Source organism: Contarinia nasturtii, unplaced genomic scaffold (genome assembly GCF_009176525.2).
Source record: "Contarinia nasturtii isolate CC-2019 unplaced genomic scaffold, AAFC_CNas_1.1 Cnas_scaffold_350, whole genome shotgun sequence".
NCBI classification, from domain to species: Eukaryota; Metazoa; Arthropoda; class Insecta; order Diptera; family Cecidomyiidae; genus Contarinia; species Contarinia nasturtii.
In genome coordinates, this window is record NW_022197705.1 from 4,236,391 (window position 1) to 4,256,079 (window position 19,689).

At 35.9% G+C, this 19,689-nt stretch overlaps 1 protein-coding gene across 1 annotated transcript in view; it reads left to right on the forward strand.

Annotated features, from left to right (window-relative positions):
- LOC116337968 (epithelial discoidin domain-containing receptor 1) overlaps nt 1–19,689 on the forward strand; it is a 200,941-nt gene that overhangs the window by 41,098 nt on the left and 140,154 nt on the right. The window lies entirely within an intron of this gene.

A 19,689-nucleotide genomic window follows, 5' to 3' on the forward strand; every position in this document is an offset into this window, starting at 1 on the left:
CTACATCTTTGCGGTTAAATGCATGCACTTGTATAATGATAATAATCATAATAATAATCGATTTAGTAATCCATCTTGTGTTTTAATATTTGATGAATATGATAGGGCAAAAGTGGCAAATAATTCATACTTGACCGTAACGACGCGGTCACTCTGATATTGCACTTAAATAACGTACATATATATACACAGCTGGTGGGCATCGCATCGATGAGGAAAAGAAAGAGAGAGAGACCGAGCGAGTAGAATGGAGATGAGATCAGCCAAAAGATTGATTCGAAATGGCAAAATTTGAGGTTATGTTAAATTACGCAAAATAAATGCATATTGATTGCGTGCTATGTTCCAAGACATTTACTATTTACATTGGCATTGAATATTCAAATGGTCAGTGAATATCAATTGAATCGACCATTACGCGTTGCGGCTAACCATTTCTCAGTGGAGAGAATTTCAAATTATAGTCAACATAAAACACTCACTCCTGCCACCATATGCATACATACACACAGTAAAAGATCAAATTCCGCTTACGCTTACTCTCACTCTCCTCATCGTGCACCTCAATTCATTTATTTACTTGCCTGCCAGCTCATGTTAGTTCAGTCATTGGCTTGTCAGTCGTATATTTGCAAATTCACTTGGTCTTTATTCATCTTATCAACTTCTCGACTGCGAAAGAGCGAGATAGAGAGAGGTTTGATGCCAATTTTACGATATTGTTCCGAATAATTTACCGTTTCGCTAAATCCTAATTATTCTAATTTCTCTTTGATAACAAATAAGACCTTATTGTTCACAATCATGTCTCGTATCAACCGTGCAACCATCATAGTCAATCTCGAAGCCATTTCATCGTTTACTGCCACAAGATTACACACATTAGTACCTGTGTGCCACAGAGATATTCAAACGCAAGCCTTTATTCGCAAATCCCTTTTGTATGCCATAAATCCATTGTTTGAAATGTCCTAATAAAATATTCTCTGCCAATATGAACACCAAATCTCAATCAAAATTAAAAATATACTTCTATAGCACTGTAATCATTCCTGTTTGTCGCATTATCTGTGCTACAGCTGAAAATCATATTTGAATTAATCAAAAACAGACGCACATTTCGAATTATTGTTATCGTCACCGGAAATATCCGTCAATATTTCTCAATGGCAGTTTGACAGGCAAACATTCGGAATTATGTATTTATATTTTGATGCTACTTTTGTGCTTATCTATACATCCTTTTGAAAATTAATCTGTCCATTCAACAAATCAACGTCAGTTATGACAACTTTCTGTACTTCGTCTCTCTCGCTCACTGTCTATCTTTCTCTTTCCATGACTTTAATGCGATGATAAACTTTCTCACAATTTTCATACACTTTATGTATATTTCTGTAATTTTAATTGAATTTTTATTCAAGGCAAATGTACATTTTTCACTGTTAGAAAAATTATGACACGATGAATATGTATGCGATATAGGAGGAATTCAATTATTGTACCGCGTACAAATGAGCATAAAGCAGCGGTGCCGAGCACCACGATAAAGTCCGATGGGAAAGAGAAACGGAATCATTGGACAGAATTTATCAATATATAATAACTTTTTTTTTACTATTATTATTGCCATTGTCATTGATGGTGTGCTCGTGCACGCCCGCGTTCTTTTTTTCAAACGGAAGGCACGCTTCTGAATAAATTGTAGATGAAAGTTTGCATTTCAAGTAATCGTAATTGTGTATTCTTTCATTTTCCAACGTTGATAATGTTGCCGTAGTTTGCTTGTCGATCTATGAGTATTAGCCAGCGCCATTTAATGTATGTACAAAGTCACACCGGTAGCTTAGTTAGAGGAGAGCGAAAAAATATCCACTTTAATGGTTTCTCTTTTTCCCTCCCTCTCTCTTGTTCTCTTACGCACACATACATTTGGAATAAATTTTAACGTAAATGCGTTTGTCGGAGCACAAGTTTTTCATCGTTTCGGCTTTTATGTGATAAATTCTATAAAAATTCATCATACTTTTTTTTATTTATTTTGAGCTAATTCAAAAGGTGGCAATGTTCACATTAACACTCACAACGAATTCACACACACATACACCGACCGACCGGCAGCCCAAAAAAGAGACATAAATTTATATGACGATGATGACGATGATGGTGTGACGAACTTTTGCCATTACCGAATGAATGCGATAGCCCAGACGCACCGAACATTATTTAATGTATTCGTGTGTGTGTGTGTGTATGAGAAAGAGAAGCGCTCACTACAAGGGTATGAGATGAATTAAAAATTAACACATTCTCTTCTCGCTGTTTTTGCGCGCGCGTTTTTCGTCCACGTTTTTTTTCGCTTTCTCTCTTTTTTTTCTCGTTCGATGATGTTTTGGCTTGAATATGCGATAGTGGATTCCATTTATTCCTTTTGCATCGCATTTCGTGTTATTTATTACATTTTTGGATATATGTTATATGTACCATTCGTGCTCAGTTGGTTCATTCGTTGATTGAGCATGGTTGGTTTTTGGTGCATACCCCGAACCAGTGCCGAAAAATGAGTTTTTCGGCTTGTGTACGCTCACTTTGTACACATTGTTATTAATGTTATTAAACTGAAACTGATCCGTAAATTATTCAGCGGGTTTTTGATTTCTGACACACTCTGACTCGTCCCAGCATCACCAGCAAAGTGTGCGTGCGATTTCGCGATATGCGGACCGAAGACAACTGAATTTTATAAAAAAAAAACAACTGTGAAAATGATTCGATATAATTTTCTCGTCGGATTCCATACACGCATTCCGTTCCGTACATGTAATTACTCCATTGCTCTTTTTTCCACTCTTTCACTATCTTGTTACATTATGAACTGCGTTGCCCTCTTCGTCGCATCAAATTACACATTTTACAAATGAATTTTAAATTTCGTGCGCTTTTTTTTTTCAATGTAAATATTTTATTCAGGTTTTGTTTTGATTCTTTCTTCTGCGAGCAACGAAAAGTTTGTTTTATTTGTTGGAACAAGTATTCACATATTACTGGTTTGAGTTGAAAAATTTAATTTGATACTTGAAATATGAGATTTAGCTATAGATGTGTCAGTCAGTCATTTTCGCGTATTATATGCGCAACTGATATTAACGGTGACGTGGGTAATTGTTCATAAGTGCAACACACATACACAAAACATCATATTTGTCAGCAACAACAAACAGTGACAGACAGATTATTGCTTGAAGCATTCATTTCACACGTCTAGAGAAGAAATGAGAAAATCACAAGAATGGAAAATTGAAAATCGCTCGATCGAATCAGCGAAATTGTTTGCATTCATTTTAAGTAAATGATAACAATAGAGAGAAAGAAGAAAACTGAATAAATATGGTGACGACAACGTTTTCTTCTTCTTCTTATTTTTCTGAGTTACTTTTTTGTAAAAAAAAAGATTTCTTTTTATCAAACATTTGAATTGAAAGCTTCAATTCGCGTAAATTTTTGCCATTGATTTGTCATTGTTGTCATCATTCATTGGCTTGATATTTTCACTTCCGCGCTATTGCATTGTGTATGTGCGTTCGGAAGTTGTGCCGTTTTGTAAATAATCATTCATGTAAACAGTGACTATTTTTGGCTCAGGAAAAAAGAGAAAATTTTCCATGTAATAATTCCATCTTTTTAAAACGCACATTTTTCGCTGCTCGCAACAAACATTTCTTTTTTCTGCTTCGGCGAAACATGTTTTTTTTTCTCGATAAGCTTGAATACCCTTTCAAGAAACGAAAATGGAAAATGCCATAAGAGAATTTTTGCAATCGTACTTTTTTCGGTTGATAAACAATATTAAAATACCTACGGAAAAATTGTGTATACTTTTTTTTATTCTTTTCAGCCATCGTTGTCGGTTACTTTGAGATTGATGTTATTTTGCTTGTTCAGTAGCTGTATAAAGTTGACAATGTTCTTTCAAAAACGTAGATATGACGGCATATTAATATGTGAATGATGGCAGAAAAATATTGTGAGTCAAATGAATTCAGCCTCATTTCCATCCCTCACAAAAAAAAAAGAGTGGGAGTGAGTGGATGCTCTTCGACGTTGACAACATTGCGTATGCAATGCATATTAATATTGTTCAATATTCATAACGAATTGGTTTTCGGGGCATATAGGTTTCCTATATTATGAAGTCGAATATATAAAGAGTCGTCGATGTTGTTTCCAAAGAAAATGTGCAAAGCCGACAGAAGAATGAAGAAAACGAGAAAAAATCCATATTTCTAATTTCCGTTTTCAAAGTAGTCGTTTTTGACGATGAAGACAACAATAATGGGAACAACAACAAAAAATCGATGCAAAGTCTGCGAGGCATGAAGAAGATACGATTAGAAATGGTAGCATAAGAAATCTTACAAATGGTTGACATGCATCATTCATGTGAAAACTGCTTTGTGTTGGTGCGCTCGAAACACAAACTGTTTCGGTATTCATGTGCGTGGATTTCTTCAAACTTTTTCTTTACCCACTCTGTCGGCGCCGCTGTTTTATATCATGCACACGTGAACGGGAGAAAATATATTGAAATCTATGATTATTTGCTCACATTTGTTCGCCCTTCCGTTTCTTTTCCTTCATTCACAAATAGAATTGGTTGTATATCCGATTCGTTACCTTTCGCCCAAGAAAATTCACTTTCATTAAGCATTTTCAGTGTCTGTCTATTTGGACTGTCTATGGCTGTCGCCGTTACAACAAATATATCCACTTCACGTGGATATTGCACGCACATCGCAATTTTATCGGCTCAGAAAAACTTTTCCACCACACCAAACGACGGTTCAAATATAGAAATGTTGAAACGTAAATCTAAAACGAAACACAAGGAAATCGTTTCGGTAAGGAGATAACATACGAAACAAGCAGATATAGATAGAGTGCTCCTCTTTCGCACAAATATCATATTATTAATCTATTTTCGAATTGAATATATTTTGGGGTGAATTGAAAGAGAGCATTATTATCGTCGTCACCCATTCTACGCAGCCACTGCTGATGATGCTTCTACAAGAGTGTTTGCTATTTAATTTCGCCGGGGACGATTCAACGACCTTCTGATTCAAGAGCACGTATTAGCCGCACCACACTTGTATCTTCTTATTCGATTTTCGATAAAAAAAATAAAATTTACACAACTACTTCGTATAGATCGCTGCCACTTATCTCAGCTCCGGATCTATGTATATTCCAAATCAGAACGGGAAGAGAAAAAAAAGACGAACAAATCCACATTGAAATGGGATAGTGGATAATTGTTTGTTATTTGTTTGTACATGCTTTGATTGCATTTGCTCTATTCACTTTTCATCTTTTGCACGTAAGTTTTAGCCTCAATTTTTATAAAATAGCACGATTCCGAAGCAGATCTAGCACCCTATCTGCTAATACCTTCTATTTGGGAACCGTTTTCTCTTTCATTATACATGTATGTTGGATTTTCTTTTTGAATGCGCTACCATTTTTCGTCTTCGGCATTTTTCCCGGCATAACTTTCCCTTCGACGGTGTACATGTGTTTTTCTGTACATGAATTATATCGATGGAAACGGACTCCCACCACTACCACCACGTTCGCGTTTAATACCGTTTTTATGTGTTATTATGTTGTGTGTGTGTTGTCTTTCGGTTTTGCATGTTTATTCGGGTAGTGGTACCAATTAAATTCATTCTGTATATATTTATAAACCTATATCAGGATCAGATTACTGTTATTTTTTTCCCATGTTTCGTTGAATATGAACCGTATAAAGCTGTAAATGTAAAGAGCGTGGAAATCAAAATCGTAACAACGACAACGCACACAGAAAGCAAGAATAAAACGGCGTTCTCTTCTTCTTCTTTTTTTTCCACCACAAAATTGAAAGCGAACACAAATGGAAAAATAAAAATGCGCTACTGAGCGAGAGTTTGAAAATTGTTTTTGGGGATTCATTGAAAGCTGAATACTTAATCGTGATGCATGTTGTGAACCACACAACAAAGTAATTGCAAAATAACGGTGCGGCATAAAATACACGTGAAAGAAAAAAAACAATCGAGTCAGTATAAACGTGAAAAAAAGGAACAGAGAGGGGGAGGCAACAATTTGAAAAGCAAATGCAGATATGTTTAGTCATTTACGGAGATTTGGTTCTTTTCGTACTTTGTTTTTATCAGATTCATCTCAGTCATTGTGGATAATCTTTTTTCTTCTTCATTCAAATGCGGTTACGACTACGGTGTATTTGGCGTTCGGCGCCAATATTCCACCGTACTGTATTTCGGATATTTAGAAATGTATTCGCTTACGTGTGGATTGACAAGTCGCGATAAGAAAATATTGATTCAGTTCAGTATTCGACGCGAGCTCCATAACAATCGATTGGCTTGATATATTTGCACACCTCTGGTTGTGATAACAATTTCTTGAGTGAAAAAATGTGAAATATTGGGAAAGAAAACATTTCCGCTATTTGTGTACATTTCGTGGAACATTGAATGTGCAACGTTAAATCGACTGCCATACAAATTTCGATTGAAATAGACATGAATAATCATAAACGGTCTATCTATTAGTTACAAAATGATTTTGCTATTCGATTCTTGGCAATCAACGAAACAAAAAAATAGTCGATGAAGGGCACGGTTTTTAATATCCAATCGATATTAATGATCATAATTTCGAAACGCACGTCGAAAAAATAACAACAACATCACCACCATTAAAACCATAAAAAAACAATGTATTTAGCTCCTTTTGTGTACGATATTTCATTCTTTCGTGTATGGACTGGATTTATGAGTCATTGTTTCATTTCTTCTGGATTTGGGCGTTGCTTTTCGATTTACTGATATACATATATTCAAAGTGGCGACGAACATTTCGGCTATATAGTATTTCATTTCTATTTTTGATTTTTTGTGTAAGTGTGTGTGTGTTTCGGTTAATTTCGTTGTTTGAATCGACAAGAAGTTAATTTTACCGTCTGGCGAGCACACATATTGCAAACAATTGTCTTCCAATCAATATGCACATTCAAATCAATGTTTTTACACGTTTTTTTATTGAATTTCTTTCACTTTAACTACGCTAACATCACACATTTTCGATTCAATGGGCCTATGTTCCGTGTTTCCATTTAAGGAATATATACATATTGAATGTTCGCTGATGGTTATGTCTCTCGCATAATTTCATCGTTGTCGTCTCTCGTCTCAAATTTCACATTTTCATTCTGTAAAAAATAACTATTGCTACCATATACGCGTAACACTAACATTTGACTCATCCGTCATTTTATTACTGTTTATTGCCCCTTTTTTCCCGTCCATTTGCATGATTTTGCCGTTCAACAAAGTATACATGCTCGTAGATTTCTCATTCAGTGCGCATCATAAAGTACTTTGTGTCGTTGATATTAAATTCAGCATGAAAAACACTCAGTAATTATCGAACATTTAAAATTTACATAAAACATTTTACCATCTTGTTGTTGGCTTAACCTTGTCTGTTTGTGGCGCTATTCGCGCTTGTCACTCAACACCCAGCAACCAAGACGGAAAATCGTTAATGTCGTTCAGTGTGCGCTGTGAGCGTTTGCTAGTGAATTTTCATGATTTTTCGCCGTTGTACGAATAAAATGTTAATTAAGCCAGAAACGAATTGCCAAATACGAAGAGAAGGAAAAAAAACCAAGAATGAAGAGAAGGTGTCTTAGTGAACGGGGTGAAAGCAAAACGGATAAAAAAAATTGCAATGGGAAACTCCAAGACAAATTGATTTTACAGTTTTTGTGAGCAATTTTCAAAGGCTGCTTTTAAACTTTCAGCGGTAATGTTCTTGGAATTACTTGCAAGATCCCATTCAATTTGTACACTTCACGTTAAATGTTCGTTCTAGTTTGAATGTGGCCGGCGTTGTGTTTGTGTCTATCGGTTGGTCGGTTGGTCTGTCGGTCGTACGATGTTGATCAAAATTTATGTATTACATGCATCGTTCACCTCTTTCAATTGAAGCATCGAAACTCAGTGTTTGTCGATTGATAGCAACGAGTACCGCGCTCGTCCAGCAAGCCATTCCAACAATGGTCTTATCCAAAATTGGATCGTTAAAACTTCGAGGTTCTTTTGGTGTGAATTTAACACGCTCTTTGGCCTCATACTACCAACAAAACGTGTGTGTGATTTGTTCGATCGTTGTTTTGCATTGCTATTCGTGTAGCTCGTTTGTCGATTTCGAATCGATGCGTTGAGATGTGTTGCAATTCAATACTGTTGTTTTTGTTTCTCTTTGTCTTCCTCTCTCTCTCCTTTTCATTTATGCTGTTTCCACTATTCGCTTGACTTCGTTTTGCGAAAAACCGATTCAGATAATGTACTCGCCACTCTGCAAAGAGAGACTATAGCTTTGTGTCGGGTTTTTTTTTGCCTCAAAATCCACTACTGTGCAGCAAAAAGTGGTCGCGCTCATATCGATCGGAACATGAAAACCAAAAAGGAATTTTATTGAAATTCTTTTTGTATTCGATTCTCTTCCATTTCGAGGCGACAAATAAAAATTGTTTCAAATTCGTCTCTTTAGCTATTCCACTACCGGCGATGTATCACTTCGATTTCAATTATTTCACTTCCACAATTCTCTCTCTCTCTCTTCTTCCTTCTCGATCTTCTTTTTTTCCTTTTCTGTCTATCTTCCGAATACACACACATAACATACCGTTCGTTACTCATAGATCACACACATCGTACGAATTTCGCTTAACTGAATACCAAATGATTATTTTGTATTCATGTCGCACACCGAAACTTTTCTTGTTCTTCATTCCTTCCCATTTTCTATGGCCGTTTTCTTATCTGCTATCGTTTCATTCAAGAAGTTTGTTTTTTGTCTCTTGAACATTCGTTCGGTTCGATTGTCGGTTCTTACTTATTGTTGCCGACGTATTAGTTTTCAACACGGTGCACGGCAAGAGAAAATCCAACTCAGAAATAGACTATTAGTAAATCTACATTAAACATTGATAAAAATGGGGATAACAAAAAAAGAAACGGCGAAAAAAAGAATTTTTGCTTCTTTCAATGAATTCGACCGGTCGTAACGATTTATTGCGTCATGCCTCAGCCAACTCAAAATGTTCAGTTGTTTTTCGTTGCTATTCGATTTTGTGCCATTTTTTTCGTCGGTATTTCGTAACATTTCCATTGCCATTGTTTAAAATCGCGGTGAACATGTCAAATTAGTGAGAAAGAGAGAGTGAAAGAATATTTGTGTAAAAACCATTGAATCGATGATCTTTAACATCGCAGCGCACGATAATTTGTAGTTTAACCTTTTCGTCGTGATATATTCATGTTTTCGATTTCAGCCGATGAAGAGCGCATAAAAAAATCTACAATTTTCTTTAGAAAAAAAATCATTTCATTCAGGCTGTGCACATATCGATTGATCCATTCCATTCGAGTGATCACACATTGACTGATGACTTTGTGTTGGAATGTTCGTTTTGTGTGGCGGCTGATTTGTATCTGTCACTATTCACATCACCAACGACACGTTTAAACAAAAGACAAGCAGCAACAACAGAAGAAAAAAAACATACCAAACCAACACACACTCACATGTCCAATTTCGTATAGAATTTGCGCGCTGCTGTCTCGCAGCCGACAAATATTTCATAGGTGACTGAGCCATAAATTAAGTGAAGTCCAATGTAACCGAAGCACAAACATCGTTTCGTACACAATGCACCATGCACATACATTTTGCTTTTGTTAGAACATGATATTCACTCGTTGCATCGAATACGGAATGAAATCGATACGTTTTTCGTCAAGTCGGTCGGTTGGTCGGTCGTTCGGCACAAACACACAATACAAATGGAGAGAGTATTGGATGTAGTGGCAAATGTTTACGTATGCACAAAATAATATCATCATTAGCGCATAAATGGGTTAAACTCGTAAGCCGAGAAAGGAAGTATGAACTCTGTTGAGTCGTCACTTCGCGTTTTGATATAATACCATTTTACCGATGTGCTGAAGAAGAGAGAACTGGAAAAAAGTCCCATACATGGTATATGGTATAGAGACAATAGATATAGTTGAGATTGAGTGAGCCTGTATGTGCCATGGCACACAACTTTTGCATTTGTAATGAATTCGTGCGTTGCAGTTGCATGTTTTTGTTTGATAAAACAATAGAGTCTGTGCATGCGTTTGCAAATAAGTCTGACATATATGAATTTTACAACACCACTTATCATTAAGCAGCATTCACTCAGCTCTTGCTCTCTCTCTCTCTGCTTCTTTTCTGTTTAACATCGATGCAATGCGATAATGTTAAATATTCTTGGTCCTTCGCCATTTATATTTCTCGATTCATTCTGGGTGTTTTTGGTTTGGTTTAACTACAAGGATTTTAAACATAATACCCACACAAATTTAAATTCATTTTGATATTAAATTCGATATATTAAAGTGATCCGTGTCTTTACATTCCCGCATAAAGTGTATTGTAGTGTATTTACCATCGCCAACCGCCACTACCACACACCATCAACCAAAAGAATTGAGCATGCAAACGCCGTCGCTGTGAAATGTACAACGAGACTGGTAGACATAGAAAAACCTAGTTGAAATGCAGCTACATCATTCATATTTTCCATACGTTCATCGACATACAACATGCATTCGTGAATTCACGTTCGCTTCCATATACATAAACAATATATATAGATATACATACCACAAAAACATGTGCCCTGACGACTTTAAATGCTCCATTGAATAAATTCAATGGCAACTCGTTGTTTAGACTTTTATATGTGTATGTAGTACGGCGAAGTGCGTGTTCAAAAGTGCATAGTTTTGGTGAGTAGCGTGCTTTTGGATCGAAATTTTTTTGTTATCTAACATGACGCCGTCGCCGCCAACACCGCCAACAATGATTCACCATTCAGAACTGAATGCCATATCCTCTTCTTCTTCCTCCAATTTTTCCGTGCTCTTCAATGATTTTTGCATGTGTTAGCAAAAATGCTAGAAGCTAATTCATGTCGTCATTATAAATTTTCGCTGTTTTTCAGCTTTATTTTTCATTAGAACTACATAATTTCTCCATTCAACTCTGTTCGGATGTATGGCACAAAACTTCCAATTCTAGTAACATTTTCTGCGTTCACTAACAGTGAGAGATTGAAAGAGAGGAAAAGAGAGAAAAAAAACTCACACTTTTTTCCGTATTAATATAACTACGAGCGCTTTACATTCGAAATGCGTGTGAGAGAGTGTATGCAATGGGATTTGTTTCGTTGTTCGCTTTTTGCCCAATTTCATTTGTGTGTGTGTTTCGGGATACATGTTCCATGCTGATTTTAAATTCTATTTTGTGCAAAAAGTTTTCAGCCGGGGTTTTTAGTTTGACATACACACATATTTGATTGCATGCAATTAAATTTCAGTGCATTCACACAAAATCGGCATCGGTGTAAATATGAAACATAATTTTCGCGTTTTCGCTGGAAAACATTCGCGCACATAAAACGTACCATTCTCGGGATTTAGTCGTTGAATCGCTTTACTCTGAATTTGAATATTGTTTTCATTTGCTTTGCGGGCCGGGGAGCTCCGTGTGTTCACGCGCGCGCCAAAATTCAATTGTGAATGCTCTCTCTCTGGTTTTAATGAATTTCTGTGCGACTGAGTTCGCGATCTGCATGATTATTAGCCAATGCGACATTATTCACGCTCAGCTTAGGCCAACCAATGCAAAGAATAATAACAGTGCACTTGTGATCGCGATATAGCATTTTAATGGCTCTGAAAACTGTGAACAGATGAACCAATTTTCGGTGACTGTGTGTGTGCACTAAGCATTGTGCATGAGCCTCTAGCTGTTATTACGACTTGGTTTCGTTACTCAGAACAAGGCACTAAATTCAATAGACGCTTTATGTAAACGTGTCTTTATTGCATTTTGATGTTACTGCAATTCGTAAGTGAACGAAGAAAATCGCAACGCATAACAGCATCTGATGCTGTTATTACAACTATACTAGTGCTGCTTCTTTTTCGTTAGCAAGAATTTCCAGCCACAGCATAAATGCAATTTCTGTCTCACTCTTGCTCTCGGTCGCTGCCAAATCCAGCAATTTGAGCACAGGCTAATTGCAGCAAATATTGAATAGATTTTATTTGAGCACATGAATCGAATGTGTAAATATTCGTTGCATCTCGTCTATCTCTTGCGTATTTCTCAAATGAGTTGAATGTATGTATGAGATTTTGAACACGTACGAGAGCATCACAAAAAATAAACCAACCCACAGAGGCAGAAACATAAAGTGAAACAGAACGAGATAGTGCAAGCTAGCGAGGAAAGCAAAACGAATGTGCATCATTAAATATTTCTGTGAATTTGAAGACAAATTACGGATCCATGACACAAAGCATGTACGACTTTTTGTCGTTTTGCTTCCGCAAATTTATGAAACGCTAAATTGTCATTTGACTCTCTTCAGTCAAGGTTTTTTTTTCTCTCCACTTTTTCGCACAAAGATGTTTTCTTTCTTAAGTGCAGCACTTTTTTCTATTCATTTTATAGTCATTTTGCTAAATGATCGTTTATTTAAATATTCCTAGTAATTGTATCAATTTCAATGATTTACGTTTTTTGAGTCTTTTATTTGTTTATTCTTACATGGATGTGTATCGCTTTTAACGATACGAAATCTTTAAGGTGATCATGTTATTCAAAGGAGTTTTTAGTGTATAATCTAAACAAGCCACTTTCAACTTGGAGAACTCGTTAAAAACTCAAATTACAGTTTGTGGAATGTTAAACAACTCTGTCGCTGGTCTGATTTGCATACATATATTTTCGAATTCACCACATGAAAATGTATGTGCTTATGCAATGCAATGGGTTTGTGAGACATACGCATTCATTTCATCTATGCTCGTCTCATTGACTGTACGTTGATTTACTATCCAATTCATGTTAAAGATGTCATCCAATATCAAAATGTTAATGAAAAATGTCAATGGGCGTCGGTTTCTATCTCCCATTTCCGGTATTTTCCATGTCTTTTTTTTTCTTTATGCAATATTCGTTCCATTTGATCAAACATTGCAAATTCAGTCGGAAATAAAGTATTCAAGAGGCTACAATCGGAATAAAAAAAAGTAAAGCACGTTTGATATCGATGTAATAATAGAATCACCGATAAGAAGGCTTCAAACAAATCGATTCGATTACTATTAGGCATTCACGGTCGATTGTATACAAACACATATATATATACCCCAGCAATACAATTTGAATGACTTTGGCCGACGCAATACACAAAATAGAATCGGACCGTTTCCCTGCTTAATGTGTGTGCGTCTAATGGGAAAATAAGTCAGTTTTCCATTCACGAAATGGCGAATGTGTAGATTAGTCAAATAGCCAGCCGGAAAAAAGGAGCCAAACATACATAAGTCGTAGCGTTGTAAAAAAGACGGACGAAGTAGAAAAACGACCCATTAGATTTCGGGCCAAAAGTTTGTGTGTCGAAGACGATGTTTAAATAGTTGTTCACACATACCCACACATAAATGTACACAGAAAAAACGACCATATCACTTCATACATTCAGTCTATTGCCATTCACTTAACATGTGCACTTAACTCGTGCCGCGTCGTCGTCGGCATAGTGAACGACGTGCGTTCACTTTGTAACTTTTATCTAAATATATAGATCCAACTTATGCGTTTTCTACCTCTCTCGCTCATACTCGTACACACTCACACCCCCCGAACCATACAAGTCAATGGATAGACACTGGACTAGTCTTAACCAATCACCCTTTTCAAATGTACATAAGTGAAGATGTTTTGCTTGATTTAGGTTAGTTTGAGTTACAAAGTTAGCATTTGTTTGGTGGTTTTTTTTTCATACTTTTCTATCTCATTTTTACTCGTTTCACTTTAACCCGCTCAATTGCTTCGTTCTTGAACTTTCTCTTTCTTTTTGTATGCGCTTTTCTACTTTATCCAATTCGGTTGGCACCATCGATTTTTACCCACACACGTTGACTCCATTTGTCTAGAAGTTCGTGGCTATCTATAAATGTGCGACCAAATCAATTTGATCGAGTCGAAATAAAGAATTTCATTCACATACGCTCACGCTATATTCGTCAAATGGAATGTAATTTTCTCAACAAAATTCAATTTGAAACATGCAAACTGTCTCGTTTCAAGATCAAATGGTGAAAATTGAAAGTCTATTGAGTCATTGTCATTTCGAATCTGTTAAAATAACATTCTTTCGTCCTTAAATGACAACATTTTTTCGACAAAAAAAAAAATCGGAGGAAAAAGACGAATTTTTCATAAAAAATTGAAAAAATAATTGACCAAAATGAAAAGAATTTCACATTCTTTAATGAAGGTTTCAAGTGAAAGTGACTTTCATTCACACAAAAAGATTCTTCTACCCTGAAGAATGTTGTCTTTTTTTGCGTATCATTTGTCTTTTTTTATTAAGAGTTATTCTGTATTTTCAAGTGAAAGATGAGACGGCATTTTTCAGATCACAATTTATTTTGACAGAAAACAATTGAAAAGGTTACTGCCAAATTAATTACCATAAAACTAGAGTTCGATGATATCATATTTGCTTGCGGTTGAATTCTTGATATTTCATCTAAATTACGGACGCTATTTCATTAATATAGCTTCAGTCATTTTTTATTTTGTGGCGTCTTTTTTTTTGCTCGGTTTTTTTCTCTCCCCCAGACCGTTCTCGGTTTTCACATGGCAAAGCTTAAATGCCGATAAAGCAACCACAGTGAAACCGAAGGCGAAGATAATTATGACAAGAAACAATGAGCACCAGAAGAGCGGGATAAAAGTCTCTACCGAAACCGGTATCGAAATAAAAACCCAAGAGCAATACAAAGAGATGGAGACGTACGACCAGATGAAAATGATATATCGGCCAAAAGACTAATAGCCGCGCAAACCGACTAAATAAACAATGAAGTAGCCATTGGATATACACATACAATGCAACAACAAAAAAAATCGTTGATTTTCCACGTTGTATGGTTTTGTGTGTGTGTGTGCTATGTCCCCATGATTCGTTGAGCTTTGTTCGTCCACATAATAAATTAATTATTAATGATCTGTCAGATACGGGCTTCCTTTCCAAAACCATGGCAAAGTAGCAACAGCCACCAGAGAAACCGCAACATGTTAAGAAAAATTGGAAAAGCCAAAAGAACAAAAAGAAAGCATCGACAAAAAAGAGAAAGAAAAAAAAATGAAAAGTATATCTGAAACACATCTTAGTAGAAAGAAGACGAAAAGAAAGAAAGAAAGAAAAAAAGAAAAAATAAGAAAGTAATTAGACGGATGAGAATGATGTGCATGGTTTGGTATCCTATACAAACAGTATGACACGAAGTCGATATACGTACCGTACCGGCCGTGTATTTTCTTTCAGCAACAACAAAAAACCACCATGAGAAGCGAATGTCCGCTAAATTAAAATATAAATTATGAATTATGGCTTTTCGAAACTTTACCGTTTATACATACCGAAAACTGTAATTTTCCTCTTCGAATGCGTCGGGATTTTATCATTACGTGGTGGGGGAGAGCGCCACACGGCACATGCTTATTATTGCGAATTAATGGAAATTTCGAGGGTGACTAATTAATAATTTTTTTTTCCAGTCGCGTTTATCTTCAAAAGTTTCCATTTCTTGTGCAAGCAGGTGATATTATAATAGATTTTTGTGGCGAGTCAAAGCATTAGCTTCAGGATTGCAATAAGTACGCGTCAAGTTAGCGGATTTGTCTCGATACTTATTATTATTTGTTTGACAGTGATTTTTCATATACCTTGAAAACGCATTTTCAAACGTCATGGCAAGTTGTAGACGCTTGAAAATACAAAACAAGCTCAAATGCAGAGAAAGAGATTGTTATTCATTGAATTAAAGATGAAAATTCCACGAAAATAAGCTCACACTCTCGATTTCTTTTGTCTACGAATCGCATTTGGTCACGTTTATTAAACACGATGGCAAAATAAGAACGAAACATAAAATATGAGATTGAAATGTTTTGATTGGGCTGTCAACTCCGGCGGTCGACATACATATTGCTAGCGCCGACATAATTTCTAATTAAATACCTTGACACGCAAGTTTCGCTACGTGGGCTTTTATGTCGTTTTTCGAACATCGCCTATACATTTTTTTTACGCCAGTTGTGATTTGAAATGTAGTAAAGTGACAGAGAGAAGGGTGGGTGAGGGAGAGTGTTTGGGGATTTAGGGAAAGAGAACAAAGAGAATTTGGAAATCGGCAATCAGCCAAAGATTTTGGCACAAGCAGACAAATTATAGCAATCAATAATACCAAACGATAGAACGTCAACAACGTTTCTTAATCCATCTTGTGATTGGCATTATTTTCAAAAAAATGAAGCGTCTCGACGCTTATATCATGATTTATGCGTGTTTGGTAATAATCACAATAATTTTTTCGTCATGTGTCTTATGATTATCAAATTGGATGGGACATTGTGATTGGATACACAGAATCATCGTGCAAAATGTGCTTTCTATCATTCATGTGCGCTCACAAACATGAAAATTCCGAAATGGTCTAGATATTTTGCTGGCAAAAATGTTCAGTTTGAAATTCCATAGACGGAATTTAGGTGTTTGATATGTTGGAGGAAAATGCGATTTAATTCAATTATTGCATAATATTGAAATATCGATCTATGTGCAATGCACTCGTTGCATCCATAATGCTTGTATTTCAGTTCTAAATTCATGCATTTAATCGAAATACGGAAATTAGCCAAAATTATGTAAATTAATTTGTTTGTTATTTAGCATAAAATTTATTTTGTTTATCGATGATGTAGAAATGATGTTGACACTAATCTACCAATTATTAATCACGAATATTTTGCATTAGAGATGGTGTATGAACGATTATAGATATTGGCTAGAATGTTCAAGAAGAATTCAATCGAGCTATAGACCATCGTCTATGTATACCATTCAACCCCATTAATTATATGCTTTTAATAATAACTGAAGACAGAGAAAGATTGTTATTGGTTGAATAATTGTATTAAATGTTATTCAACCAATTTCGAATGGTAACAATGCCATTTCGAGTCGGCGGTGCGTTGTGTTTGCATTCCATACAATTGATTCAATCGATTCGATAAGTGTTTACTTTGGCCAATTTGAATTTATTCAATTTAATTAAAAGTGCATTCTGAAAATGAACGTTCGCTTGGCCGGAAATATAATTTACCCGAAAGTTTGAAAATGCTAGAATTTAAACATCAATTGAATAAATTGAGTGAGCCATTTAGTGTATTGAGTAAATATCAGTGCACAAATATGCGCATATACACACAATTATCGGAGCCGTTTTTCAAAATGTATAAAGTAAATAATTTGCTCATTTAAACAAAATGACGAACAAACAAACCGGGTATGCGACGAAAAATAAAATATTTTGCCGAGTAATTTGTTAAATGCAATTTAATTTTAAAACTGCATCAATCCATTCATTCCATTGAAATGCAAATAAAATGCCATTGAAATATTCTAAATTAAATTATTTGCAAGTAGACAATGGACGGTTTTTTCCCCAAAATAAAGCTTGCAAATTGTTTTCCAACGTTTTTTTATTCTTTTTTTTTTCGTTTCGCTTGATTCGATTTTATTGAATAAAAGTTCGATTTTTTTCTGCGTAGATCGAAATAAGATTGGCAAAAAAGGCAGCGATTCAGTAGTCCGTAAGAAAAACAAAGGCCTCGTTTTTCAAATCATGCAGAAGAAAAATTCACTTTATTCTTTCATGGTTCACAGATTCAGGGAGTGTATTTTTTTACGTGTTTTTGTTGCATTCCTCTTTCTCAATTGAAACAACGTGCCAACAAGCAAAAACGAGAGAGAGAAAACGAAACAAAAATGATGGCTCTTCAGCAAAAACGAGAACGAATATACGGGCAAAAATGCAACAGCAATCGACATGAAAGTGAGCGTTGAGTCCAAAAGCCGAAAGAAAACACAAATATTATTTTAATCCACATGAATATATTGCCGCCTCATACTCGACACATCGACAATATATATATATTGATTTAGTTTCATTAGGTTTTCGGTTTTGCCGTCGTCACTTTTATTTGTTTTACTTTTGCCGATTGTTCTTTGTGTATTGTGATTCTGGCTCATTCTCTCTCTCTTTCTCCCTCTCTTTGTGATTCTTTTTTCGGCTTGAAAGCATTCGCGCACTCCTTTCTCTTTCTCTCTCTGTTTCTGTATATATTCAGTAGTCGGTTGAATTTCGTTTAGCTGCTTGATTTATTCGATTTTCTTGTTGGGATATCCAATATTTTGTTGTATCGAGAGAAAGGGCCCGAAAAATGTTTTGGCATTTGGGATTTTCCGATCTATAGTATATTCCATTGAATAGAATTTTGAGCGTCGCTTGAAATGTGCCGTCGAAATGTAAAGAAGAGTGAATAACAATGTTTGGATTTGATTTGCTGCACGCCGTTTATCGTCGTTTATATTCTCTCGCACATATGCGTTTTTGAGCTCACTTCAATCTTGCAAACAGCACAATAGGCGCACCAACGAATGAGATGAACGAGCAATGAGAAAAAAAGAGATTCGATGACTGCCACTGTTATTACACACACACAGGAGCACAATACTAACGACTGTATAATGGATATGTTTGTGATGTAAAGACAGGCGAATAAAAAAAAGAACGGTCGAGAGAGAAAGAGAATCTGTCTATAGAAAATTCATCGCGCAAAACAAACATGCGATCGGAAGATTTTCATTGAAAAGATATCTGAGTGTGCCGAGAGCAGTCGGCGTACATAAAACACACATTATATGCGCTGATTACCTTTCGATTTCGATTTGGCAACGCGAAATGTCGAGCCGCCAGTCAAATGATTCCCTGAGAGCCAACAGTAAGCACAGCACGGTACAAAAATCTCTCAAAATGATAACAACAGCAACGAGCGAGCTCTCTCTCACACTCTTCTCACACAAACACCAGCCAGCCAGCCAGAGATTCAATCGGAAAGGATGATGCGTGCTCAAACGGCAAATGTTCTTCTGAACCGATACGGGAATGAGAATAATCAAATACAATAACATAATATGCGAGAATGTTATCGATTGGATTCCAATTGAATTGTAGTGCATGCTTGATGCTCACACACACACACACACATTCGACATATATTGAATACGCGCAATTGTATTAAGGCATTTGCCATTCATCTATGATGTAGTTGAATGGATTTTGATCACCATAAATATTTATAGCCACTGATTGTTTTTTCTACACACTCTCTCTATCTTCCTCTTTGGATTTCCTGTCCTGCATTCACTTTGCCATCGCCATTGAAATGGATCGCTTTCACATTTTACCTGATTCGATGGCCGAACAAAAGGAAGAAATATTCATCCGTTGAATGCCAGATAGACAATCATTTAGACCATCCATACACATTTTTTCACGTGAATTAAAGCGCATTGGAATTTGATAAAGAAATACCTTTGGATTTAGACCCCAATGCGAACATAAAATGCGAAAATGATAA